Here is a 12,821-nt window from a genome sequence, read left to right on the forward strand (position 1 = left end):
ATGATAGGAGATGCCGAGCCCCTTCCAAACCAGCCCCATTAAGGTCCTCCTCCTCAGCGGCCTACATTTTGTTTGGTTGGGGTTTTTTTTTGTTTGTTTTGTTTCAATTTTTATTTTTGCACTGCTGGGAATTGAACCTAAGATCATGCCCATATTTGGCAAGTGCTTTATCAGCTGAGCTGTATCCACAGTGTGAGTAGCTAGTTTTAGTCTCTGCCTTCAGTACAAGCTCTGAGCACCTAATATGAATCAGGGTGGTAGTGAACTAAGACTGAGGAGAGCTAGGAAGATGTGGCTGTGAATTCAGCAGAGAAGAAGGGTCCCAACAGAGCTTCTCTTAGGACAGTGGGGGGAGGGGAAGCAGCAGGAGAGGAATGCTGGGGAAGAGCTTCGGGAATGGCAGCACTGACTGTTATGTGACCCAAGATGGTACCACCCCACCTTTCCCATGAGTCTTCCTGCTTCCATTAACCCTGCCTAAACGGTCACCAACAATCCCAGAGCTCTGTCTCTTAAATGACTCCAGTTCCTGTCAATGCCAGGATGGACACCCCCCTGTATACCCCCTGTTTTACTTTTCTTGTCACTTTGACCAAATAACCTGACTGAAACAACTGAGGGCGAAAAGGGTTTGTTTTATTTAGTTCACAATAAAGTCACCTGGCGAAGAAGAGGCAACGATGTTCACGGGGCTGGAGACGCTCACTTTTCTCTCATCTTGGCTCAGCTCAGAAAGACACCTTAGGAAAGAAATGGCCAGGTATAATCCACTGTGATGACCCCCCACATCTGCCTCAGTTGCAGAGGGCTCCACAGCCTCCAAGACTGGCATCACCAATGTGGGGACTTGAGTAGTTAAACATACAAGCCTGCAAGGGACATTCTGTACTCAGGACCAGGCACATTTAGCCAGTGAGTTGCTTCTGCCTCACGGCTATTCCAGCACCCAAAAGTCTTACATCTGGTTCTCTTCTGTCCTCTGTGGCAATCATCCTGCATTGAGTTGGGGTAGTGGGGAGTGTGAAGAAGGCTCTGCTTGGTCCTAGGCCCCTGTTCATAAGTGACAGACATCCCTTCCACACACACCTAAGCCAGAGACTCTGAGAACTGTCATTTGCCTGGCTAGCCATGTGCTGGCTTTTCTTGTTTCCAGAAGGAGGAAAGCTGAGTTTTGATAGACAAGTAGCCATTACTGACTGAGACCTTAGCTTCTTCATTAGCTCTCACCTCCCTCAAGGTTCTCTTTTTCCTTATTCAGCCTAGTTGCCTTGGTGTAATATGGATAGTATCTTGCCAGTGCACTTGACTTTTTTTTTTTTAATATTGTTCTGCTTTCTTTGTGATGTATTAGAACAACTTCAACGCCTAATCTGTGTTTGAATGGCTGAAGACCATGTTTGCTCTTGAGTGCATGACACAGCCCTGAAGTTGAAGACTCTCAGTGCTGCAGTTAGCCTTGTGTATTCTTGTCTTGTTTTCTACCCCATGGAGGCTGTTGGTTCTCACTTTCTCTTGCCTCTGGCTTCAGAATTCTTTCTATGTTTCTCAGCTGCCACCTTGCCCCTCTCTGTCTAGACAGAAACTATCAGATGGGAATTTCCCTCCCTTTCCTTTACCATGTCAACTGGGAGACATGTTTGTACTTGTTTCTTACCTGACAGGTACCTGATATAGCCAGTGACATCCACAGTTCTGAGCAGAGAGAACAAATGCGTGCACGCTTACTGTCCAGCTTGTTTTCTCTATTCTTTTTGTTGTTGTTTTGTTTTTTTATGGTTTTAGAGTTTTATTGTAGAAAGGCAGGGAGAAAGAGAGAAGGTAGAAAGAGGGAGAGAGGCTGGCCATGGCCACGTGGAGAGAGGGGGGAAGGGAAAGAGAGAAGGAGGGCTAGAGATGAGAGTAAGAAAGGTGAGAGCTTTAAAGGCTGTTTTCTCTATTCTTAAACACTCCAGTGCCCTAAGCTTAAGGAATGGTACTGCCCACAGTGGGTAGGTCCTCCTGCGTCCGTGAACACAATTACCATAATCCCCTTCACAGAGGCTAACCTGATCTAGACAGTTCACTGAGACTCTCTTCCCATGTGATTGTTTCAAGTTAAACAATAATAAAACTGATAATTAAAACTGATCATTGAATCATCTGTGTGATGATAAGATGATGTAACTGCTATAGCCTTCAACCCCGATGGTACAGTCCCCACTCTGGGAACTTGCCCGTTGCATCTTGCAGTGTATTTCAATAAGTTCTCTGTCTTTTCACATCTTGGTAAATTCTTCTACTCTCCACATTACTAACGCACTGCCTTTTATATGCTGTTTTGCTGGATAGTAGTGTCAAGAGAGAAACACCTGGTTCTGTTTCTAGAACTGGTTTCCAGTTCTCTTGCCTTTCTTATTGCTCTTTGTTGGTTTCCTTTCCTGGCTTCTCTAAGCTCTATCTTCAGAGGTTGGGCTGTTCTAGCACTGGACCTTGAATTCTTACCTCTTTCCCCGCCCCCATCCATGTAGTTTTAGTTATAGACTGAGACTGATGGTCCTCAAAGCTGTAATTCCAGCTGCCCCTCCCCGCAACACCTTGGTGACCCTCATTCACATGGCCCATGACTTATACAGATATCTAGTATGCTTTTCAAAACATTCCTAATACCATTGACTCTTTCCCTCTCGCCAACCTTTTTCCTTCAAGATTGCCCATCAGGAACCAGGCAGGTATGGTGGCCCTACTGGGAGGCTGAGGCAAGTTGATCAGGAGTTCAAGACTAACCTCAGCTCATAGTGAGTTTGTGGCCAGCCTGGGTTAAATGAGACCCTGTTTCAAAAAACCCAACCTACCAACCAATCAAACAAAATGATTTCCCATGGCTTCAAAATCTACACCCATTGACTGGAGTTCAAATAATAGGACATACCTTGTCTATTCTGTTCTCTACCCCATACCTGGCTTTATTCTAGGGCATTGCCATGAGCACGCTAAAGCAATTTTGGCAGCCCTGTATCCATTGTTACTAACTAGACAGGAGCCTAGACCAAAACCTGTTAACCTACAGGGTTACTTTAAAGATGTCGTGCACTTAATTTAGGCCAATGGCGTAATGAGGTACAGGCTTCTGAGTAATATTGCTCTATTGGTAGTGGCAGTGAGGCAATGAATAAGCCCACCCTCCCATAATGCAAGGCTCCACATCCCAATTGAAAAGGATCAGCCTTAGGATAAAGTTGGCCTGAGGTAAAACAAAGACCAGAAAGGAACTAGTTGGCCCTGGAAGCCATTCTACGGCTGCATTTTCAGTTCTGTGAGGCAAAGTCCTTCTTGTTTAAAGCTCGTTGGATGGGGTGGGTCTGGTTCTTGTAGTTGAGGGCAAATTCATAGATGCAAAGAGAAAGGTCCTTGTGGAAAGGTTTGTCCTTCGTTCTCATTTTCTCTCTTCCTTTTTTTCCTTCCTTCTTTCCTTCATTCCTCCTTTTCTTCCCTCCCTCCCTTCCTTTCTCCCTCCCTCCCTTCCTTTCTCCCTCCCTCCCTTCCTTTCTCCCTCCCTCCCTTCCTTTCTCCCTCCCTCCCTTCCTTTCTCCCTCCCTCCCTTCCTTTCTCCCTCCCTCCCTCCCTCCCTCCCTCGCTATGTTCCTCAGGCTGGCCTTGATTCCTGAACTCAGGAGGTCTTCTTGTCTTGATTGCCCTGGAGTGGATTACAGCTTCAGAGTGCTCCGGAGTATACAGTTCCATGTGCCCATCTTAGATCCGTGGGATTTTTGGAAGCTGGACTTTGATGGATCTGGTCCTGGTTTCCATGACGCCAGCTTCCAGGGTTCCTGTTCTCAGGACTCTGTGATAGTTTCTGGTGTTTTCTTGGCTTCCCTGCAGCCTTCCTTGAGTTTCTTTATGTGTTTCTGATAACTGTGGAGATTTAACTAAAATTGGAGTTGAAGCACTTGGCCCGTTGAGTTCTTGCTGCTATTAGGTTCTCAATTGTGCGTATTGTTTATATTGTGCCTGCAGGATTTAAGGAGGCTCTTAGTAAATTCTGGAATCTCTGCTCAGTAAGTGTCCAGAGAATCTCAGGACTCTGGAGAAACAACTTCTTTGAAACTCAAATGTTTAAGAAAACATGGAGCCAGGCGTGGTGGCACACGCCTTTAATCCCAGCACTCGGGAGGCAGAGGCAGGCGAAGTTCTGAGTTCGAGGCCAGCTTGGTCTACAAAATGAGTTCCAGGACAGCCAGGGCTACACAGAGAAACCCTGTCTCAAAAAACAAAAACAAAACAAAAAAAAAAGAAAAAAAAGAAAAAAAAAAGAAAAAAGAAAACATGGGAGTGGACTTCAGGGAATGTCTTTCAGCTCTAAATCTTCCCTGAGCCTCCCTCTCGGCAGAGAGGCCATGTTGGCCTTGGCTGCTGTGGACCTCAGAGAATGCTGCCATTTAATTTAGCACTGCCTGTTTCATTTGTAGCCCCTGCAGACAAGCCTAAGTGAGTGAAAACCTAAATTAGATAATTTTTAAAAGGACAGTAGCTTCATTATTTTCGAGTACACAGAGTATCTTAAACTCGGCAATGAAGTGTTCTGCCGTAGCAGCCCGTCGGGACATTTCTTAATGAGTAGATTATAATTATTGCTAATCAGCATAATAGTTCCCCAAAATGCGTGCTTTGAAAGCAATTGAGCCTATTAAGTGCCTTGAATGTTCCAAGGGGCAATTTTGTTTACAACATTAATTTGCTGTCTACATATCTCTGATCGCTGTAACCCTGTTGTTTCAAAGAAAATACTTTAAAGGCTTTCTGCATCAGACAACATTTGATTATGCTTGAAGGAAACTGAGAGATGCATTCTGGGACTGGAGGGATGAATGGTAGGAACGAGATTCTTCATCCATGGTACCCTTATCTAATTATGGGATTCGCTCTGGCTGGCATGACTGCCTAGTACCAGCTTTGGCTCTATCACCTACTAGCAGGGTAACACACTGAGCCTGGTTATCAGAACTTTACCAAGTCTGTTCCCCGTCTATAAAATGAGGGTAGTTTCCCTACTTTACAGACTTGATACAGTGGACATCAGTTAAAGCTCCTACTAAGGACTCACTAAATGTCTGTTGCCCTCTTCCTTTTCTTTACCCATTTAGGCCTGAGGGGAAGTTTCTTGTTTCTTCAGCTCCTCAGAGATTGCTCTCAGCTCTGGTAACTGAATTCAACTTGACCCTTTTCCAGTTTCAACTCCTGGCCACTGAATGACAACTGGTAGCATCTCAAGTGGTGTCACAGCCTCTGTTGCCAGCATACCTATGGCTGAGAGGACCTGCGCACCCCCATCCCTCTGCTCCTTGCAGCATCGAGGCCCATTGATTAAAGAGACTTTGGCCTCCCATGGGTTTGTTCCTGTGGTGTTGTTGATTATCATTGTCAAGAGCCAGAAGCGACACTAAGTGCCTTCCGTAGGAGGTTTTGTGGTGTGTGTGTATTTTTTGCGATACATTTTTAAAATTTGGAGGTTGTCTTATGACTGGTTTCTTGTCAGGATCAGGAATGCAGCTGCTGTGACATAACTGCTGTCATCACCTGTGCACACGCAAACTGGCTGTGTTTGTCCTTGTTGACATTCCTTCTGTAATACTCCCTGTTGACTTCACAGGTATTCTACAGAAGTGCTTTGTAAGGTATTGTCAAAAAGATCACAATGATTGGGTATCCTAATGCAAGGCTGCTGTATATGGCACAGGTGCTGTACTAGCTAGTTTTGTGTCAACTTGACACAGCTGGAGTTATCACAGAGCAAGGAGCTTCAGTTGAGGAAATGCCTCCATGAGATCCAACTGTAAGGCATTTTCTCAATTAGTGATCAAGGGGGAAAGGCCCCTTGTGGGTGGTGCCATCTCTGTACTGGTAGTCTTGGTTCTATAAGAGAGCAGGCTGAGCAAGCCAGGGGAAGCAAGCCAGTAAAGAACATCCCTCCATGGCCTCTGCATCAGCTCCTGTTCCCTGACCTGTTTGAGTTCCAGTCCTGACTTCCTTGGTGATGAACAGCAGTATGGAATTGTAAGCTGAATAAACCCTTTTCTCCCCAACTTGCTTCTTGGTCGTGATGTTTGTGCAGGAATAGAACCCCTGACTGAGACAGGCGCAGAGCTGTGGGGGCAGTGTTCAGATAAGTGAACTGCAGATTTGTCACCAAGTCGTCGCCCTTTCCAGAGCAGCAAGTGCTCTTTATAAGTAAAAGAGGAAGATATCACCAAGAAATGACATTTTATTGACATGATAAACTGGGTAGAACTATCACCTGTCACATCAAGAAGTCACGTGAATGGAGGAGAGATTGTCTCTCCCCTTGAAATAAATGGAAGAAATTTTAATAGGGCCAGAGCCTCGCATGACCTATGCTTATAAAGCCCAGGGCTAATCAATCGTTAAGGTGGGAATGGATTTGTCAGACGCTCCCTGCTGACTTTGAACAGGAGCTGATTAACTCCTGAGATAGGTGATCCAATACAGGAAAACAGGAATCGGATGTAAGCTGAATATGGAACCCTGGAGAAACTGCATGTTCTTCAACATGCCTTGAACGCCACCCAACACGAAACTGCAAACTTAAAACCCAGGATATGTCTTGGATCTATATTGCATGGTGCTCTGTGTGTGTGTGAACTCTATAGACCGTGATGTCATGTCTCTATGTCGAAAGGCTGGGAATGCCTGCTCATGAGGTCAAACTCAGGCTTCTCAGGCTGCTCTTTGAAAGCTTTTGTTGCAGATTCAGAGGTTTGGAATCTGCCCTCCTGAGAGCAGCTGGAAAACAACAACAACAACAACAACAACACTTCAATCAGCATCATTTTGGGGAGGAGTAAAAAGTGCATACATTTTCATGTTAGAAACTTAAAGAGTTTGAGAAACATTCCTGATGGGGTCCTCCAGGGGATGTAACAATGGATAGTTAAACACAGTCTGCTATTCCTGGTTATCAAACTGGTGGTGTGCACGGGGGTGGGAGGCATTGCAAGGTTTAGAAGGTTGAGAAATGTATTAGGAAAATATCATGTCTGGATGGTGGCACATGCCTGTCGTCCCCATGCCCAACATGGCAGTGCCATGGACAGTATTGTGGGTTGCAGTCTGCGCTCTCCTCAGGCTGGTCTCAGACCGGTAGAAAGAAGGACTGCTACTCAAAATTGGCATTCCTCGGGAACCTTGTAAAGTGGGTTTCTGTTTGCCAGGAAAAGCCATTACTTTCTTGTCTCCCACCTACAGCTTCTCCAACTTCTGGAAAGGACAGCTAGTTATCTAGTACCTCAAACAAGCCTTCAGTTGATTCCTAGGTTGTTCCTGCTAACTAGCTCCCCCCTCACTACAGCATATCCCTGTATAACTTGCAAGAATCTTCTACCATTTTTGCCCCTTCCTCTGACCGCCAGCGCTAGCCATGATAGTTCTGAATTCACCAGAAGGAACATGTCTTCCCCTCCTCTGCCCCTACTGAGCAGTCTAGTTTGATGGCTTCACTGTGCCCTTGTTTACGCCAGCTCTTTGGGAAGCCAGGGCTGGAGGATCACACAGGTCTGAGGGCAGAGTGAACTATATAATCTGATCCCATTCTGAAGACTAAAAGGAAAGAAAAAGAAAAATACCAGTTTTTCTCGTGGGAGGATGAGCCGGTGTCATGATCAGAGAGAGCCGGGGCTGCAGACTAGACGAGACAAGCTGAGATGCCGTTTGTAATTTTTTACAGGGAGGAAGATCCTATGAAATTGAATTACTACAAAGGAAAATATCTGTATGGCAAAGCATACCAGAAAGTCATACAAAGTCAAATGATATATACCTTTATCAAAGGGCTGATTTCAATAGTAATAACACTTAGATTTTATAAATTTATAATTGAAAAATATGAACAATATAAAACTAAACCTAAGTCAAAGCTATTATCAGCAGGGTGTTCAAGTGGAAAAATAAGCGCACAGCAGCTGGATAGAAAGTGCTTTAGTATCTATTTCTGCCTAGTCGATTGTTAAAGGTTGGACACACTCACTGCTTCTGTGCTGACAAGGACATGGGCTGCCCTGGCCCACTGATGCTGGGAGAATAGGTTGATCCAGATTTCCCATAAGACAAAGCAATTCTTTAATAAATTCACCTAAATTTTAACCAGCCAAATTCTAACACATATCCTGGCAAAATATTTGCATGTGTGAGCAAGATGCATGTTCATTGCAATGTTTTCAGTATAAAAAACTGGAAGCTATTAAATGCGTGCTGATAGAAGATAGGCTAGATGATGCAACATCCACGAGCTGATGAGATCTGACACAGCTCTGAGAGATAACAGCGAAGCTGTGCAGACAGAAGATTCTCCCAGGCTGACGAAGGCGTTTAGGGTGGTGCTAGGGAGAAACGAACCCCCAAAGAAACAACTGAGCTCTCGGCCAGTGGTTCTCAACCTTGCTAATGATGGGACCCTTTCATACAGCTCCTCGTGTTGTGGTGACCCCCAACCATAACTCACTTTGCTACTGTGATGAATCGTGATGTTAGTATCTGATATGCAGGATACCCGATATGACCTTGAGAATCACTGCTCTGAGCTTTGTACTGCTTTGAGGTCAGTATAGATATAAATAGGTGTGGGCTTGTTACACCAAGGGAAGATTTTGAGAAGGCATAGGCTGCGGTGCTCAGCTGGAGGGTGGGCCTGGGTGTGGGTGAGGCAGGTGTGTACTATTTTGCTTAATCCTTTTATCTTTGCGATTAGCCTTATGATAAACTTGAGTTTCTTGTTTGTTGTTTTGTTTAGTTTTGACTCTGAGACTGGATTTATTATATTTCTCAGGCTGGCCTTGAACTCACTCTGTAGACAAAGCTGGCCTGGGGCTAGCAGGGATCCTCCTACCATAGGCTCCTGAGCACTAGGATCATAGGTGAGCCCTGCTGTAAACATTTCTTTCTCTCCCTTCTCCTTCCTTCTGTCCCCTCCTTTCTTCTAAAGATTTAAATTTTCTTTTATCAGTTAGAAAAGATGCAAAGCCAAACATTGTAATGTTTGATGAATGTATAGCAAATCATAGCTTGTCTCCCATTTATAACCAGACTCAAGGTGCATAGATTATTGATAACCACATGGAAAGTTTAGCCTACTGTGATGACTAGAAATGTCTGTGTTCAGTCCCAGGTTAGACCTCTCCCTTAGTGCTAACACTGTCATGAACACAACAAAACTTCCGTAAGAGCCAGTAAAAATACCAAACTTTTTTTTTGTCTAATTTCAAAACTATAAATTTGACCTCAGATGAACATTGTTACTTTGAAAATTTCTTTCTCCATAAGAAAATGAACTTGCACAATCTTTTCTATCCAGTATTAGATCTTCCTTCAATAAAAAAAAAAATTTTAAAAGCAAAAAAAAAAAAAAAATTCTTTTATCGCTTTCTGTTTGGCACAGGATCTGTAACTCACTATGCAGACCAGGCTGGCCTCAAACTGGCAGTGATCCTCTTGCATGTCTCTTGAGTGCTAGAATTACATTCATGAGCTATCCCGTCCATCTGAACATGTATTTCTTAAAAACAACAAGACCTTTAAGACCATCCAGGAAGTGCAGAGAGCTGGAGGATGGGAAGGAGAGCCCTAAACTGCTGGCTTCTGCACACGACGTGCTTTGGCATTTGTGGATTCACAGCAGCTGTGGTTACCTTCATGCACTGAACAAGATCAAGACAGCTAGAATCCCAGGATAAACTGGATGGATGATCTCCAGGGTCCGCCCCCTACTGAGCTGGTACCTACAGTTGATAGGTGCTGGGTAGAGAGAAAGTCATTCTTTAGGTTTGGCCTCTGTTAGGTTTCCCATGCTCCAGTGGATGGCTCCCTACATGTGCATGTAAGGGCATCAGACATAGTGCTTATCAAAAAAGTTAAAAAGATGGGGTGGGCTGTGAGAATGTGGGTGGGGGCGGGAATGGAGCAAACACACGTATAAAATTTCAAAAACAAAGAAAAAAAAAACAGATCACAGATTACAGGGTTGGTGTATAGCTCACTGGTGGAGCACTTAGCATTTGTGGGGCTCTGGGTTCAATCCCCAGTTCTACCTAAATATTTCATTATAGTGAAGAACAAACTTTGTCATGTCAACTATAAGTGCACACACAGTTCAGCAGCGTTAAGTATATTGATTTTTTTTTTTTTTGAGGCAGGATCTGATGTATCCCAGGCTAGCCTAAAACTTCCTATGTAGCGAAGGACGGTCTTGAACCGCTGATCCTCCCGTCCTGACTGAGCAGGGATTGCAAGCATGCACTAGCGCCCCTGGTCTGTGTGGTGCTGGGGACGCTGGGGCTTTTCCATATGCTAGACATTCACTCTAACCAACTGAGCCACATCTTCAAGGCCCCATGCACATTATTCTATGCATACTTAATGTCAGTCTCTAGAACTTTTGCTTTGTTTTCCAGTGCTAGGGATTGCTAAGTCTGTGTTCCACCACTGAACCCAGCCCCTGCAAATGTCATTTTGTGCAACTGAGACTGTGTTTCCATCCAATAGTAACTGTCCATTGTCCTCTCCCCAAGTCCCTGGTGAGCACCTTCCTACTTCTCTCTGTGAATTTGCCTACTCTGTCCTCTCAGACGAGTGGCTTGTCCTGACTATGTCAGCACCATGTGCATAAGGTTCGTCATTCATGTTGCAGCATGTCCCTTTTAAGGTCGAACATGGCCCAGTATGCATTTATTTATCTACTTAGTCACTGATGAACGCTTGGCTTGTGACCTCTTGGCTAAATCACGGGGTTGCGTGCTATGAATTATGGAAATACAAACATCTCTTGAAAGCTGCTTTCCATTATTTTAGATATCTATCCAGACATGGAACTTAATGGGTTTTCTCAGAAGTAGTTAACCCCATGAATTCATCTGTGTTGGCAGTGCAGGCATCAGGGAGATACTCTGAATGAGGTGAACCAAGTATTCTGAGGCCAGAGTTTTTGTTACCCTCTCCCTGGGGGAAGGGGGCTGGCAACTTCATTCTAGCCCCCAGAGCCTTTATACAGAGGCAGGAGGAGGCTTAGACTATTTGTGAACCCAGCTACTCCAGTCTGCATTAATTCAGCACATTTCTGTGGCTCCCTGAAGAAAGAGAGGCTGTAGCAGCATTTAATTAGCAGCCAGGAACATGCTTTGCCAAGGCCAGGACTTATTTCTCAGCCAGCTGTTACCAGTTGCTTCCTAGCAACATGCAGCCTGTACAGCAGATTGCTCTAAGGTACTCTCTGTCCATGGCTGTCCACCTGCCGTCATGTCTGGGTGGGGGGTAGGGAGCCCTGGGTCTTGGGCTAATTTTCCAGAGGTGTTAGTGAGCTGAACCTGTTATTTCTGCCAGCTACAGTGTTTAAACCCCTTTGCTTTTGAATGACCTATTCCCAGTGGTTCAGGTACCTTACCCTCTTCTTCCTACCTTCATGATTAAAGCAGACAGAAAGAACACTGCAGCTGTAAAACAGCCACAGCCACAGACAGTCCACCCGGTGAGAGCAAATAGGCTCAGAGGGTGAGGGTGCTTGCTGTCAAGCTTGGTAACCTGAAACTGATCCACAGAACTGCTTAGGTAGAAAGAGGGAACTGACTCCAAATTATCTTCTGGTCTCCATACATCTGCCATAGCACATGAGTATATTATATATACATACATATGTATATGAATGAATAATACACATATGCATGTGAGTATCTATATACATAGGAACATATGCATTCTCACACACAGTAAATGTATGTTAAGAAATGAAGGCCACTGGGATTTTAAATTGTAGGTAAAACGAGGTACTTGAAGAAGAGAGAACATCACAGGCTCCAGTGAGTGAGTCTAGCTTTCAGGAGGAAATGGGGGCTGTTCTAGGCCCCTGAAGCACACACCATCTGTGTGGGACTAACCAGGATGCCTCAGAGTGGACGGCCAGCTAGCTGCATTTGGTTTGTAGAACATTGGGAAGCGGGCAATTGGGAGGCAGCAGCCATGACTGCTGTCTTTCCTCAGTGCCTGAGAGACATACTCTAAGGCCAAGCTGAGGCTGGTTCCTTCCAGTGCTGGAGGCTGTGAGCCAAGGGGCTGCCTACTGCTCTGCTTCATTTGCCATACTTGGTCTTTTTCCATCTTAATATCCTGCCTTTTCATGTTGCCACCAGGGGCCCTCCTGTCCAGCATGCCAACCACTTGGGGCCATGTAGACTGGGCTTGTGTTCTGATCCTGTCCTGTGTGAGTATGTGACACTTGCTGTGCTAGTTGGCGGCCACCGTCATGGCATGGCTCCTTTGGCAAAGGTGACCTCTCCCACTTATCCTGAGCATATTTACTGAGTTGTCTTTGAGTGTCTGATCCTGAGTCAGGAATGTGGCTGAAAAGTCCAATAAGGTATGGTCCTTGCACTCTATACATTTATGGGCCAGAATGGGAGCTAGATAAGTAGACAGGCGGCGGATACAAACTGTCTTCAGGAGATAGAAGGGTCCCCCTGGGGCGTGCAGAGACCTCTGATATATGAACCAAACTGAAGGAGATGGCATAGAAAATTCTGAAAAGGTGTTGACTGAGCAGAGAATTCTGCATGATTAGGAAAATTCACCTGATGTCAGAGGGGGAGAGGCAGGGGATAAGGTCAAGAAGGATGGGGACAGAGGCATGTGTAGGGGCCAGCAAACAAGACATTCAGTTGCCTAAAGCTATGCATATCTGTGGACATAGATAGGCAGGGATGGTAGGAGCCAACCCAGATGTGAAGAGCCTTGCTGGCTTGCTGAGGCTGTGTGCTTACAGAACCCTTGAAGAGTTTAATCTGGAAGCC

General features: G+C 45.1%; 1 long non-coding RNA gene across 1 annotated transcript; it reads left to right on the plus strand.

Moving 5' to 3' along the window:
- The first annotated feature begins 8,314 nt into the window (after nucleotides 1-8,314).
- On the plus strand, nucleotides 8,315-9,869 carry LOC147002955 (uncharacterized). Its single transcript, XR_015047727.1, has 3 exons — nucleotides 8,315-8,587; nucleotides 8,816-8,903; nucleotides 9,425-9,869. It is a non-coding gene; the product is annotated as an uncharacterized LOC147002955 (long non-coding RNA).
- Nucleotides 9,870-12,821: the final 2,952 nt, after the last annotated feature.

Source organism: Mus caroli, unplaced genomic scaffold (genome assembly GCF_978045245.1).
Source record: "Mus caroli unplaced genomic scaffold, Mus_caroli_1 scaffold_8, whole genome shotgun sequence".
NCBI lineage: Eukaryota > Metazoa > Chordata > Mammalia > Rodentia > Muridae > Mus > Mus caroli.